This window comes from Gastrolobium bilobum, unplaced genomic scaffold (assembly GCF_033153095.1).
Source record: "Gastrolobium bilobum isolate Gb01-03AN ecotype WA unplaced genomic scaffold, APGP_CSIRO_Gbil_v1 utg1031, whole genome shotgun sequence".
Lineage (NCBI taxonomy): Eukaryota > Viridiplantae > Streptophyta > Magnoliopsida > Fabales > Fabaceae > Gastrolobium > Gastrolobium bilobum.
In genome coordinates this window covers 287,644-304,705 of record NW_026899326.1, presented here as the reverse complement: position 1 = coordinate 304,705, position 17,062 = coordinate 287,644, and the positions used below count along the sequence as shown (strand labels likewise).

General features: G+C 33.1%; 1 long non-coding RNA gene across 1 annotated transcript; it reads left to right on the top strand.

The window, feature by feature from the left end:
• The first annotated feature begins 9,792 nt into the window (after window positions 1–9,792).
• Window positions 9,793–13,519, top strand: LOC133289641 (uncharacterized). Its single transcript, XR_009748514.1, has 3 exons — window positions 9,793–10,068; window positions 13,058–13,141; window positions 13,392–13,519. It is a non-coding gene; the product is annotated as an uncharacterized LOC133289641 (long non-coding RNA).
• Window positions 13,520–17,062: the final 3,543 nt, after the last annotated feature.

Here is a 17,062-nt window from a genome sequence, read left to right as displayed (position 1 = left end):
TAGTTCACCTCTGATTCCCCTTAAGTGAATTAACCACACACACCATTTATTGATTTCATCTTTTTCTTATCAATTATTATGCCAATATTATGCCATACACACAAGTCATAACAACACACACCATTTATTGACAGTCACCCAAGAAGGAGGTGATTTGGAACAAGTTTTGTGAGCTGTGTTTTTGGCAAAAGATGACTAAAAATGGAAGAATCTAGCTTCCCTTTATCTCCAATAGAGCTCACGATTGGCAGTAGAGAAAAGGAGAGAGGGCGACGGTGGGAGAGGGAAAAGTAGATTAAGTGACTTTAAGTGGTTTCTAATTAATCACACTTTCTTAAACTATCATCATAAATGTAATTTATTTTATAATTTATTTTTTATAAGATTTTTTACAGAATTCATTTTCCGTCGAAAACATTACAAATATAATTTATTTTTTATTTAGTTTTTGTAAGGTTTTTGACGGAATTTATTTTCCGTCGAAAATTTTACAAATATAATTTCTTTTTGATTTATTTTTTATAAGGTTTTCGACGAAATTCATATTCCTTCGAAAAATTCACAAATATAATTTCTTTTTATTTATTATTTTATAATATTTTCGACGGAATTCATTTTCCGTCGAAAAATTTACAAATATAATTCCTTTCTTTATAAGGTTTTCAACGAATTTTTTTTTTCGTCGAAAATTTTCGACGGAATTCATTTTCTGTCGAAAAATTCATAAATGTAACTAGGGGTGTTCGCGGTCTGGATTGGATCGGTTTTGGAAGCAAAAATCATCCGATCCAATCTCTCCGGTTTGATCATATAATCATCCATTCGGTTTTGATTTTTTTTAAATCCGATCCGATCCAATCCAATTTTTTTCAGTTTGGATTGGATCGATTTTCGGTTTTTTGAAAATCCTAAAATTTACTTCATGATTATTGTGCAAATAACATCTTTTGTATATACTGACTTTGTAAAAAAAAATTTGAAATACAAAAGCATTAGTAAACTATAATATAATTTTTTTTAATTTTGACAATGAGATACGAAGTTCTACAAAGATAAAATTTTGTTGATGAGATATGACTAGATTTTTTCTTGAGTTTAGTTGATGAGTTAATGGGTCATAGGTTTAGAAATTTTTAGGCTATGATTAGGGAAATACCCAAGTAGGTAGAGAGAAATTAATATATTGGATCGGTTTGGATTGGATCGGTTGTCATCAACCCATCCAAAAACCGATCCAATCCAATTAAAATTTGCGATATTTAATCGATTTTCGGTTTTTCGGTTTTCGGTTTATTCGGTTATCAATTTTTCGGTTCGGTCACCGCGGTTTGAATCGGTTTGGATCGGTTGATGAACACCCCTAAATGTAACTTCATTTTAATTTATTTTTATAAGGTTTTCGACGGAATTGATTTTCCGTCGAAAATTTCACAAATATAATTTTTTTGATTTATTTTTTATATAGTTTTTATAAAATTTCAAATATATTATTTCCGTTGAAAACGTTGACGGAATACGTTTTCCGTCGAAAATTCCGTCTCTAATTTTAACGGAATAATTTTCGTCTAAAATCAAGTCTTTTCTAGTAGTGTTAAGGAGTGTTGCGGTACTTAAAATTTTATGAATTTTACACCTAAAATTAATTTATTTTAATATAAAAGTAAAAAAAAAAAATACTTATCTTAAAATCAACTCTGCAACCCAAAATTAATTTTATTTACGTTGATATTTTTTTGCAACTAAAAACTTGATATAACACTTACAATTGATTCTTGCTATCCAAACTTTAATTATTCTGAAAACTTTTTAGAACCTGTAAGTAATAAACAAGCTTTGAATCATCTGTTGTCTGAATTCTGATGCCTGTTTCCATCACTGAATTTTTCACTGTAATGCTGCCTTTAATTTAAATTTCATTTGATAGTTATTAGCAAGAGAAAAACATAATTTTTATCATATATGCTAGGGGTGGTAAACAAACCAGGGGCCTTTGGCTCGGCTCGTGAAGGCCTGAGCTTATACGTCTAAAGTTGGTTGTTAGAACCAGACTTGAACTTGTATAAAAGCTCGTTTAATAAAAAGGCCCCAAGCTCCAATTTAAAAGTTCGGCCTTAATGCTTCTCAGGCTGGTCTAGTATATTAATTTTTATTTTTTATTTTATATTTTTTGTACTACTGGTAATAACTCTCTCTCTCTCCTCAATCTATTTCATCTCATTTTATTGGTTAAACAGACTTTTTGAATGATTTTGTTCTATATTATGCTATTTTGATACACATTGAATTTATGAATATTTATGGAATTACTAGTGCTGTTGATTGTATATTTTATTTGGATAAATTTTTGTTGTCTTATTTTTTTAAAACAGGCTAACAGACTAAACAATACTTTTATGTTTTTTTTTGTAAATAAGTCAGGCCACAGGCTGATAATTATATTCATAACAGATAACAGACTTGGTCAGGCTGACACATTTAAACACAGGCTTAGTCTTTTAAAACCAAAGCTCGGCTCGGCCCGTTAACACCCCTAATATTGAAAAAGTTAGGATAGGTGATTCACCTGTTATATTGAAAAAGTCAAGTCTTTCGCTTTCACTATATCTTGATTTTGCATGAATAATGTACGTTGCATATACAGGGGTATACACAAAACTCAAAATGCAATTATCTATATTATAAATGAAAAGAAAGTATTATTATAATCAATGGACATTTGAATCATTATTTATTTTATAAAAGAAAAAAAGTTATTCATTATTAATTTATTATAATGAACTTTGCACCCTTCGCTCTAGCTTTCTTTGTTTTTGGAAAAGTTGTTTTAGATTCCGTTTGGAAGAAGTTATAATTTTTAAATGAGAGTCCAACTCACTTTAAATGAATATTTAGACGCAATTTAAAAAGAACAAAAAACAAAAGTCAGAAAAAAAAGTTAACATAGTATTTTTTTAATTAAAGATTATGGGCTTATGAAAAAAGCAAAAACAAAGGTTGGTGCAATTTCTCCCAATTTAATTTTTTCCAGAAAATAATACCCAAACATGGATTAAGTTATTTTTATAAAAATATAAAAATAAAAAATTGTACACACAATTGTTTCATTAATCCATTTGTATTCAATGTCACATATAATTAAACTTGTTAGATATAAGTGGAAAGAACGATCAAATTATGCATATAACTTATAAAATAATCATGACCAATCAAAAATGTTTTTACTTTTAAACATCTTTTTTAAGTAATTTATATGTACAAATATTTTTTATTGTAAATAGTCTTTTTTATTTAAAAGACTTTTTGAATACTACATTTAAATGCAAATTGATTTTCAATTTAAAAAAAATCATTTTAAAAAATAATATATAAAATATTCTTGTTTAAAAAACACATCCACGTGGAGAGAATGTGTTTAGTATTAAGGAATAAGTATATTTTTTTTTAAATATTGCCCATCATTTCATGATTAGGACGTACTCTTTTATTAAATAGAAAAAAATAATATTCGAGATAAGTTATTCTACCTATCATTTTTGCTGCCTATTTTTGTTTATCACTCTCATCACTGTTAGATCAGAATCTTAACTAACATTTTTCTTTCTCTCTTCTTGAGATTCTGATCTAACGGTATTAGAAAGTGATAAGTAAAGATAGGCAAAAAAATGGTAAATAAAATAACATATTCCATAATACTCACAGAGTATTAATCATAAAGTGATGGATGAAATAAAAGGGGTGACCTACATGTGCATATATATTGTGCGTTATATGTATACCACACAAACTAATTATATACTCGTAAGGAACTAGTTCCACCGTCATAACGATAAGAACCGAATCCAATGTCGGGAAATGACAACTGAGTTCAACCCTAGATTTTGTGCATCGTTTTTGTACAAAGTCAGAGAATTTAGAAGGGAAAAAAAAAAAAAAAAAACTGATGACAAATGATCATTTGCGTAAGCAAGAATCTTCATTAGACGTCATTTTCATTAAACCATTCTTATATACTTAACATGAACACATTTATTTCAAAATTCTCCAAAAAAAATTTCAAACAAATAGGTGTAACAATTGTAGTAGCAAGAACTATTTCACTTTATGTATCATGGTTTTCACATTATTATTATTATTATTATTATTATTATTATTATTATTATTATTATTATATAATTTAAAAGCTCAAACTGTAGTAGTTAGTAGTTATTTGCTAAGCTTAACTTTTCATATTAGACAACGTATTTTTAAAGCTAGACTGAGTGTAATGAGGCTTTGAGTTGGGTTTAACTATGCAAGCATATTTATTTTGTGTCTTGTTCTTACTTTTTTTTTTTTTGGTATCCATGTCTTGTTATTTTCTGACTATTTATTGATCGTTTGGCTCAATTCCAGAACAATTTTTACAAACGAAATCAAAGAGCACTTATACATATATGAAAAAAGATACATGCTATATCTTTTTATATAGATAATATAATTTAAAAGTGTTGGGATTGAACCGTGAATGGTGAAGTTTGATATTAATTAGGCATGAATTAAGTAAGGACCATATACATGGAATGACCTATAAACCTAAAGCTAAAAAAATTTAACTTTAAATTTTTATGAAACAATTAGATATGGATTATAAGTGTGTAACGTTAATCATTCCCAACCACTAGTGTCTTTTTGGAATCCATCGTTCCAGCCAAAGTGGAGATGGAAAATAAAAGATGGGACAAGAAGCACATTCAAGAAGTTAGAAAGATTCTAACTCTGACCCGTGACAAGATGGTGAAGGAATAAATACTAGCACCAATAAACTTTTTCGCATATGGTTCATATTAATGACTTTGAGTTTTTAACTGTTCACCAGCCAATTATTGCTGTCATGATTGAAATTAGTGTTGTGAATCTCGGCCCAACTCGGCCATGTCGATCCGAAAATTGATGAATTGATCATGAAATCGACTCAAGTCAAGTATTGGACTAGTCATTCATCGGACCCGGACAAATCTGGCCAAAATCGATCAAACCCGATGACCCGGTTGGGTCATGTATTTTTATAAATAAAAAAATCGAAACCAAAATTATTTTATCTTGTCAAAAAAAATGTAAACTTCATTTTAAAATTTTTTGTAATTTCATTTGTTAGTAGTATACTCTTCTATAATGACATCAAATTTTAGCTTTCAATACTAAAGCAATTTGCGGAACAATAAATTAAGAGAATATGACATGTCATTTTAATGTAGATGAATATGAAAAATATGAGTTCACAACATCTGACATTTTAAATGTCATTGAGAGGTATGCTTATGGGGATTCTGAGTTGCAATTTAAATTGACATAGTAATAGCGTACATTTTCATTTATTTGTACTTTATCAACTTGTAAAAGTGTGATTGGGTAATGTTTGAGCTTATTTAGCGAACATTGTTTAACTCATTATACGAAGAATATAATTAAATTTATATATTCATATTTATATGTATTTTTATATATCCGAGTTAACCGGTCAGACCAGTGACCCAGTACCTCGACTGGGTCAATGCCCGGGTCGGGTTTAATAACATTGATTGAAACTAATGATCCTATATTTTATTATATATTCTTTTAATACGTCTTTTTTGTTTGGAAGATTCTTTTAATATGTCTCTTCACACAAAGAGCATTTTTAGTATCACTGTCGCATTGAGTATTCAGTGCGACAATCATATTTGCATTATGTATTCTTGGAAATACGTAGTATAAATATTAAAGTTACTTTTCTCTCTATCTCCACGTCAGCTGATAATTTCTGAGGAGAGAAAAAAAAACTTTAATATTTACGCTAAGTATTCCTGAGAATACATTGTGCAAATATGACCGTTGCACGGAACACTCAGTGCGACTGTAATATACTAGATTTTTGCCTTCACACAATAGTCTATTGAACTTAAAAAATAAATAATGTACAAACTCATCTATTTAAATTAAAAACTTTCATAATCTTCAATTATTTATTAATATAATGAGGTGACGATTGAACTTGTGATCAGGTTGCCGCAGAGACTCTGATACCATATAACAAGTCATTTTAATCAAAAAATTAAATTGTTAGATAAAGACACATTGATAATCTTATATTTTATATCATATTTCATCACATGAAAACAACTTCAATAATAAAACGCCTTAAAGAAAATATCAAGTTCCTACAAATCTTGCTATGACACCTGCAATAAGAGTTTTCATATTATTTTCCAATCACCTTCAAACATTACATCTCTAAGACCAATCTCTATTGCCAAATGTATAGCCTCTCTTTTTGGAGTACATCCTTCCTGCCAAATTGGAAATTGAAAAAAAAAGATAAAACAAGAAACAGATTCAAGAAGTTAGAAATATTATATAACTATGACCCGTGACAAGATGGTGTAGGAATATATACTTGGCCAAATAAAAAATTTGTTCATATTAATGACTTTTATTTTTTAACTGTTCACCAACCAATTATTGCTCTAATTGAATATCACTAAAAAAAGTAAGCTTTTAGCAACGGACAAAATTTGTGGCTTGAAAGAGAAAATCTGTTGCAAATACGATCTGCGACAAAATTCTGGTGGTAAATAAAGTCGTTGGAAACGAGATTTACAACGGATTTTGAGCGATCCAAATTCTGTTGCAAATTGCTGTGGATATTTTTCGATGCAAATTGCTATAATTCCCTCGCAATATGCAGGTCTGTCTATAGCGTTGTTCTTTTGTAAAATGCGAAGGAATTTTTGTCTCAAACTTCCACGCAAATTTGCAATGGAAGTAAGTGGATGAAAGGTCATTGCAAATCTGCGTTAGAAGAATAATATTAGTCGGTCGCAAAGTTTGAGTCGGAATACGAAAGCCTAAATCGCCGCAAAACTTGTTTCGAATCAGTAATGTAAAATCGTCACAAATTGCGACGTCTATTAGATTCCCTCGCAATATGGCCACATCATCTGCGACAAAAAATGGAAAAAATTCCATCGCAATTTGACGAATTAGAAATAAAATATTATAATTATTAGGGTTCTTCCTATACACAGCAACCAGTACACAACAACCACTCAAATAAAGAAAAAATATTGAAAAATAAACAATACTGAATAATGTATTAAAAAATATATATCAAGAAATGTATACAATAGCAATCCTAAAAAATTATACATAAAAAAATGAAATATAATTAAAAATTTTGCAAACAAAATGGACTGAAAAGAACTATAATCATAAATAATGTCTATAAAGTAGCAGACTGGTCATCCTCATCATCATCACCTGAAGTCGACCCCTTATTCTTGTTGTTGCCTTCCTCCACCTTCATTAGGGCTGGAGTTATTCATGCATTTGCTTTATCATCTGCGCTTGCTGATTCACTAGCTCGTTCGTAGCATTCAGTTGTGCCTCCAACTGGGAAGTCTTCTCCTAATGTGCATGATCCATACTCTGGACCAATGCCTTTATCCTTTTAAGCTCATCTGCAAATACATCATTAGAAAGCAAGTTAATTTTTTTTACTTAATTTAAATGGACTAGGAAGTGAAAATGTAAAACAATTAAGTGTGTATGGGTATTACATTTACCCGTCGAAGCACCTCCAACCTAGCCAGATGAGCGCTTGATAGGCTTTAGTTGGCTGCCATAATAACCCACATTGCCAAGTTTATAAGAAATCAAGTAAGTATTCAAGAAAATTATGACAAGTAATGACAAGTTAATCATTGAAATGACATGATAAAATGAACAAGGATACAATTCATGCCAAACAAGTCAAATATGACCCAAAGGAAATTTTTAAAAAGAATATGGGTCAAAGTTTAAATATAGGAAAGTTTGGGGACCATTTTGCAGATAGGCAAAACTTGGCCTAAACTTGATTTTGATGATATAATTAAATTATTTAGAGAAAATGGAGAGTTTAATGTAATATTGGTTTCTTCTAATTATGATTATAAAAATATAATAAATAAGGTCAAAGTTGGAGAATATATCAACCAATTAGAAGCTTTATAAGTCTAAAATTGTTGAGTTTGTTTTAATTAGTTAGTGAGTCTATAAGATGTCTTCTTCCTCCATTTTTTCATGAACCAACTTCAGCCTCCTTTGCCCATGAAAACCGAACAGCCATTGAAGACATATGGAAGCTTAGAACTTCATCGTCATAAAACCTTAGGCATCTTTCATGAAAAATGACCCTTGAAGCCTAAGGAACAAAATCCTAAGCTTTGTTTCTCCTAAGAAGCTCTCAATCTCTTGTTTTCTTCCCATTTATCTTCGACCTACATGTTTGTATTGGAGCAAGAATGGCTTGTTTTGATGCTTTAAAGGTGGGAGATTGATCTTTAGGTCATTGGGAGCTTGAATAAGGTAAGAAACTTTAGTTTTAATGGATGGATTTCAAGTTTTGATTTAGGATTTTGACGAACATGGCTGAATTATAATGTTATGATATCATGTGTTTATGATGTGTTTTCATATGGATTAATGTCCTTTGGTGTCAATGGAGTTGATTTAACCATGTTTGAACCATTGGAAGCATGAAAAACTATAAGAACTCCTAGGTACCAATTTCGGTCATCATGCTTATAAGGTGTTTGATGTTTGATCTATGATATCTAAGTTTGTTTAATACTTCATAGGATATGTTAAAGATGATTGGATCAAGCATTGGTGGTTGAAAAACAAGTTAAGATCATGATCCTTTGAAATGTATATTTAGGCCATGCCTTAGTTTTGATGATTATGAACTTGGTTTCATTTCAAGATAATGACGTTAACACTCACATGAAGTATTCATGTTGATTAAGTCATTTGGTTTATGCAAGAAAGCAATAAAACTTGGTGAGTTTTCATGTATTGGTTCTGTCCATAACAAAGAAAAATGACCTATGATATAAGTTAAATTCAAGTGAATGTTTTGAATCAACTATAAAGTAAAATCAAGTATGTTTCAAGTAGGTTTAAGGTTTGAGAACCTAGTTTGACTTAATATCCATGTTTAGGTCATTTTATGTGAGAAATTATAGAAACATGATGTAATTTGGTAAAACTTGTTATATGGCATGAATTGGCAATATAAGGTGTTTGGAATAATCATGTGAACTATAACACCTCACAATTTTAAATTAAGTGTTTAAACTATTAAGTGTGTAATTAAGTGGAGATTCAGTGAAAATCCTAAAGATTAGGCCAAAATCCAAAGAAAGGGCAAAACGGTAATTAGCCAACACGCAACCCTAGGAAGATAAAAATTGAGTAGAAGGTCTCAGATGATAGAAATAACCCTGGAAATGGATTCAGAAAGAAAAATTGAGTGGACAGGCAAGTTTCAGAAAAATCAGTGAATAATGTTTTTTGCGGGTAAAAATATCGCGGTACGATTGCACCGTAAAATGTGCCAGTTGAGTTTTGAGCTCTAGGTTTCAAATATGAGTTATAAATGGTCTATAGAACTAGGAAATATGATTTCTGATAATATTTGATAGAATTAAGTCAGTTTGCGGAAGCGTGCCAACGGCGCGCGCAACAGCTTAAAACAATATTTTCTCCGAACGACCGGAAAACTCCGGATTCATCTGATCAAGTATAATTAAAGGACTTTAGTGAATGTTTAATTTTTAATTTTATAAATAGGTTGTGAAATAATCGAAGACTAGTGGTGAGATTAAGTGAGTTTAAGTGAGTTTTGAGTGAGGTGGCACTTGTGGGACCCACCCCCACTTAAATGACCATTTAAGCACATGTGGAAATCAGAATTTGGAACTCATCCCCTTCATTTTTTCAGCTGCAAATTCGTGGGTCTCCATGGTTAGGGTTTTGAAAACTTCAAACAATTGTAACTTGAGTTCTAGGCCACCAAATTGAGTGGTTCCAAAGCCTAACTCACTTAAAATTTTGCAAGGAATCCATTTTTGTCCTTATTTTTGAGTTTGGTGCGGTGTAGAGGGAGATACTGCCCATTTTCAATTGCGAAATATTGAAGTATTTTGGGGATTTTGGTGGATTGGAAGCTCACTTTGGTTCATTGGTTGCTTGAAGATCATTCCCTTGGACCCTAGGAGTTGTTTTGTGGTGAGTTTCTCCAATTTTCATTGAGTTTTTATTTGGATTGAATTTGTGGCATAGAGTGGGTTGTTTGGATTGATGTAGTTAGAGAGCTCAAATTGAAATTTTGTATTAGACAAATGTGGCTTAGAATGATGTTTTAAAGTGATTTATGTCATAAAAATTATTGAGGAAAAAATGATTTAACTTAGGCAAATTTTGTGTTCATGAGCAAGACTTTATGAATTGGAATTTTGGTGTGATGAGATAATTGAGTTGTGGAGTAATTGTATGAGTTAATAGTAAGATTGTATGATGTATGGAGTTATTTAATTGAATTGGATACCTTTGGTATGATGACTTGATGAATTCGGCCATTAAGTGAAAAATGAGGAATTGATGTTAAAAAATTCTTTGGATGATGATTTGTGTAGTTATATGGTACTTAGATGGGTTGTGTGGTGATTGGAAAGTGTTAGAATCAATGGAAAAATAATAACTTGTGTTAGGGACCTAAATGAACCTAGAGTGAATTATTACGCAAAACGATGAGTAAAAGACGTAAAACGTAAAAACGGCACTTGAATTGGCCTCTTGGCAACCTAATGAAGCATAATAAAATGAGAAAGAAAATTTAGAAAAATAAATCTCAATTTAACACTCATTTGGCCGAACCATCAAGGGAGGATGGAGGGATTTTGTGATTTTTGCGTTTTGACGTTATTTAACGCGTACTGATGGCTGTACGTGATTGTATAGGTTGCCGTACGTCGACTTGAATCCTGAATCATAAATCAGTGAGTTGCCCTTGGTCCTGGACCAACGGTAGGAAGTGTATATGCGTAGTGTAGAACACATGAGCATGCATGCATTATTACAGTGGGTACTTATGTACCGAGTCTCTGGCCAGTAGACAGTTTTTCTTAGCCTTCGGGCAGTTTCAGACTTCCACTGGATAGGTCTCCGAGAGGGAGTTCCAGTTGACCGTGGGTCATGGTGTGTGATCCGGATAGGAGCACACTAGGAATGTCTCTGGCATTTTGGATGGTTGGGGCATCATGGTTGTGGTTTTTGGAACGCACCTTGGATGATACCCATAGGCTTATATATGCCCAGGGCGTACGTGGTATTGGTAGCTACCATCCCGTATCGTCGTAGTTTGTATCTCTATATTCCCCATTTCTCTAAAACTCTTGCTATATCCCGTTTTTAAAAATTGGTTGTTGTATTCTATTCATATGCATCGAAGTGAACCATTGGGCAGAGTTTTCTCCAGAACCTCTGGGTTACTGAGATATATTCGTATATCTCACCCCGTCTCGGGGCATTTATTTCAGGATGTACCTGTGGCGTTGGAGCAGTGGGCAAGAGGCCCGCAGAGTGATAGAGGAGCATTTTCAGTATTTGACATATTGTTCATGTTGGCATGCCTAAGTCTAGTAGTTTGTATCATTTGAATTTATGTTTAAATTTGTAATTGGAGTTGTAATATTGTAAAAGGTAATTTGAAGTTGAAGTCGTAAGTTGTAATATTTAAGTATATGTTGTAAATGTAAAAGAGATGCATGATGTACTAAGATGGAAGGATTTTAGGCCTATGTTAGAGTTATGATTATATGCTTATATTGTGAAACTACATGTAAATGGGACCTTTGTGATTGAAACAAGCAAGGATTATAATGTGAGTTATATAGTATAAACTGTGTAATAAATATAAACTGGATTGGGTTGTAAGTGCCCCAAGGCGTTGTTGGTCCTTGTGTGTGCCACCCATTGGATTATTACTGTATTATTGTTGGATTATTAGGTACTTTGAGGTGTTAGTGAGCTTGTACAAATTTGGGGATTATTGGAAAAACAAAGGAAACTCTGGCGAATTTTCTGTAGAATTGGCAGATTTTAGGCGAACTTCGGGAGAGCATATCTCCCTCTATAAAGGTCCAATAGGGACATGCCATACGCCATTTTGAAGCTTGAGATGTCCCCTATATGGTGTTAAAATATGAGCCAGTTCTGGGTTGTACGAAGCCCTGTGGAATTTATTGAGTTCGGACTGTCCAGGGACCTCTGATGCAGGGGCTGTTCTGGCCAGTTTTTGGGAAATTAATTCCTGCTTCGTTCCTCAGTCAAATTAAACGTATGATATATCAAATCGAAGATTGAGGGGTCTAGTTTATGGTGTAAAAATTTGAGAGCAATTGGATGAGTGGATTTAGTGCAGTAATTCGTGGAGTGAGAGAGGTTTAGAGCTGTTTTGGGGTTGGTTGGCTATTTCGCTTATCCAACTTCAAACAGCGATAACCGGAGCAAATGAGCTCTGAATTGAGCATATGATAGCTTGTTGAAAAGGGAATTAAGTAAGACAAAGATATAACTTGAGAAGGAAGTCTGGTTGTGAGCGGTGTGTTCGCAGAAAATTTAGGAGTGAACCATGTTCGAATAGGTAAAAACGTAAAGTTTGGTAATTGGCTAAGTGGGTTTATGGGAACCCCTTAGTAACTTATAATAAGTATATTGTGATGTAAAAATAGATAAAATAAATATTCCGCAAGAGTTAACAGTTATAGTCACAGCTTTTAATTATTACGCGTTTTATTGTTTTAAATGCTCGTGTAATAATCGGAAAAAGTTTATTCGTATTTTTATAAATAAATTGTTGTGATTGTAACTGCGCTTAATATCATAATTAATGTTAACAATACCGGTACGTAACGGGCTGTTACATGAACCACCATGAAGCTAATTTCGAAATTTACATGTAAACATGCTGATTTCTTCAATTTCTAGTAACATGTATTTGGTGGTTAATGATACTTTTGTTCATGGCATTATTAGGAATCGAGTGATTTAGTCTTGTAAGATCAAGTTACAAGTAAGCAAGTATTGGAAAACCTAGTTCTTGTTCATCAAAGAATAGGATAAGTATATGAAATTATGATTTATTTAGTATTTTGACCATTGGGTCTTTATATGATTCGTGATTTGATTTATGATTTCAATATCCTATGTGAAATAGGTGTTTTGGAGCACAAGTCAAGTAAAGGCTATTTTGGATAACTTCTTGGATTTCAAGTTATTTTGCAAGGAAAGCTTTTGACAAGTAAGCTTTTGGTTTAGCAGTTTTCTACTAGTTTGTTTGTTCCACCATAGTCCATTGGGATGATGGTTTGGATGTTTGTATGATTGGCCATGTTAGATACTTAGTATATTGCATTTCATGTAGACAAGTCTGTAAGATGATATGATGTTTGATTCAAGTACTCAAGGATACAAGATGTTCTGATATGTTTGTTTGATTCAAGTATCCAAGTATACAAGATGTTATAATGTGATTTGTTTGATTCAAGTAGACAGGTATACAAGATATTGTGATGTGATTCATTTGATGCATGATTCGTCTGATTCAAGTTTCATGACCATTGAAAATTACAAGTATGTACTTTCATTGAGGGACAAAAGCATCGAAAGTGCATGATACTTTCCATATGAGGGACTCAAGCCTCAAAAATATCCAAATTACAAGTATGTGCTTCCATTGAGGGACATGAACCTCGGAAGTATAAGGTATTTTCCATATGAGGGACACAAGCCTTGGAAGTATCTGAATTACAAGATTTCATATTTTTTGATGAATTACAAGATTCTATATTGTTTGATGAATTGCAAGTTTGATACTTTCTATATGAGGGACACAAGAATCGGGAGTATATGATCCTTAGGGACCAAGCCTTTGGATCACTTTGTCAGATTATTATGTAATTCGTAAGGCATTTGATTTGAAGATAACATTATGTATTATATACTCTGCATTTGAACTTTCATGCAGGAAGTGAACTCTTGGATGAAGACTGTAACAGCCCGTTGTACACCGGTAATGTTAACATTAATTATGATATTAAGCGCAGTTACAATCACAGCAATTCATTCGTAAAAATGCGAATAAACTTTTTCCGATTATTACGCGAGCATTTAAAACTATAAAAAGCGTAATAATAAAAAGCTGTGACCATAACTGTAAAATCTTGCGGAATACTTATTTAAACTATTTTTATGTCTTAATTTACTTATTATAAGTTACTAAGGGGTTCCCATAAATCCACTTAGCCAATTTCTCAACTTTACGTTTTTACCTTTCCGAACATGGTTCACTAATTAATTTTCTGCAAACACACCGCTTAAAACCAGACTTTCCTCTCGGGTTATATATTTTTCTTACTTAATTCACTTTCTAAAAAGCTATCACAAGCTTTAATCGGAGCTCGTTTGCTCTGGTTATCGCCGTTTGAAGTTGGATAAGCAAAGCAGCCAACCAACCCCAAAAAAGCTCAAAACCTCTCTCACTCCACGAATTTCTTCAGAAAATCCACTCATCAAATTGTTCTCATATTTTTATGATACAAACTAGATACCTCAAACTTCAATTTGATATATCATACTCTTAATTTGACTGAGAAACGAAGCGGAAATTAATTTCTCAAAAACTGCCAGAAACAGCCCCTGCATAAGGGGGTTCTGAACAGTCTGTGTTCAATGACTACTACAGGACTTCGTGAATACCATAATTTTCTTATATTTTAACACCATGTAGGGGACATCTCAAGATTTAAAATGGCGTATGGGACGTCCCTATCGGACCTCTGTGGAGGGAGATATGATCTCCCAAAGTTCGTCTAAAATCTGCCAATTCTATCGAAAATTCGCCAGAGTTTCCTTTGTTTTTTTTTTAAAATCCCCAAATTTGCATAAGCTCTCTAGTACCTCAATGTACCTAATAATCCAATGGGTGGCACACACAAGGACCAACAATGTCTTGGGGCACTTACAACCCAACTCAGTTTACATTTATTACACAATATAACTCACTTTGTAATTCTTAACTTGTTTCAATCATCAAGTCCATTTTCATGCAATTTCCACATACAATTAATCATAAACCTAAAACAGGCCTAAAGCCCTTCCATCATAGTATATCATGCATCTCTGGTACATTTACAAATTACAACTTACAACTTACAATTCCATGCTTTAATTTACAACTTGAAACATAAAACTCAAATGACATAAACAACTAAACTTAGGCAAAATGACATGAACAATATGGCTATGAGACTCATCCTACATACATATGAGATTTTCATGCCCTAAGTCTAGCCTAGGCCACATGGCCAACAAAATGCAATAACAACAGAGCTCCACTAATCACCCTGCGGGCTTCTTGCCCGCCACTCCAACGCCACTGCTACATCCTGAAATAAATGCCCCCAAGACGGGGTGAGATATACGGATATATCCCAGTAACCCAGAGGTTCTGGAGAAAACTCCGCCCAATGGTTCACTTCGATGCATATAAATAATATAAAACAACCACTTTCAAAACGGGATAAAGCAATGGATTTAGAGAAACTGGGGAATATCAGGATATAAAATACGACGAAGCTGGAATGGTAGCTACCAATACCAAGCAACGTCCTCGGCATATAAGCCTATGGGTCTCATCCAAGGTGTGTTCCAAGAACCACAACCAAGGTACCCCTTCCATCCATATACACCCGAGACTTCCTAGTGTGCTCCTATCCGGATGACACACCACGACCCTAGGTCAACTGGAACTCCCTCTCGGAGACCTATCCAGTGGAAGTCTGCACTGCCCGAAGGCTACACTGTCTATTGGCCAGAGACTCGGTACATAAGTACCCTCATAAATGCTACATGCATGCTCATGCTGTTCTACACTACTCATATACATTTCCTACCAATACCATCAACTGGCATGGTGGAACACACAAGGGGAACAAGCCCCAGTACCAAGAGATTACCTCAATATGTTCTTTCACTTAGCTCCACAGCAGCTTGTTTTCCAAACTTGTTATTCAACAGGACGCCTACACGGAGGACATTCCCAATTACTCAAAACTCATACAACACATGCCAATTTACCATTATACATGCATTGATCTAACCACTTACCTCAATCCACTTGGTCCAGGACCAAGGGCAATCCACCGACTCACGGTTCGGGGTTCAAGTCGACGTACGGCAACCTACAATATCCATTAACGTATCGTCAGTACACGGCAAATCCATCAAAACGCGAAAACGTCAAATTTTCACTCCTACACTAGGTAGGTTTGGCCTTCTAAGGCATTTTTTAAAATTTATTTTTCTAAATTTTCTTTCTCATTTTATTATACACTCTTAGGTTGTCACAAGGCTAATTCAAGTGCCATTTTTTCGTTTTACGTCTTTTAACCATCGTTTTGCTTAATAATTCACTCTAGGTTCCTTTTAACCATTTAACACCATCAATATTTTTCCTTTGGTTTTTCAACCATCCAACCACCACACAACCCATCTAACCACCATTTAATTACACAACATCTCATCCAATTGATTTTTCCAACACAATTCCTCATTTTTCCCTAATATGATCGAATTGGTACTTATAGAATTCCAAGAGATTTCATTCAATTTTCAACCCTTCTACACTTCACACAACACCATTACATCAACATATAATCATCCAACAACTCACCAATAACATCTTAACACAATTTCCAAAATCCAAGTCATAACACCTCAAAAATATTCCAAGCTACAAAATCATATTTTTCACCTAAAATTTTCATTACATTTATAACTAATACACATTATTCTAAGACACTTTCATGTACAAACTTTTCCCAATTGAGCTCTCTAACATCACACATCAAAATTTCAAGGTTTAGGGTTCATGAAATAAACTACAATCAAACCATGTAAATGGGGTGGAAATATACTCACAACCAAGGCTTGATGCTACCCCAAGACTTATCCAAGCAATGGAAGCTCAAATGACTCCATGAACCTCAAATTCCTCCAAAAATTCGCAGCTGTAAAAGGGCAATAACTCACCAAAGAGAGGGTTTCAAGGGAAACTAATTGGTGGAACGGGTTTGGATGATCGTTTCCATCAAATTTCAGGACAAAAATCGTTCGATTCGGTTTAGGATTGATGAAGTTATGAAAGGAAGAAAATTTGAAT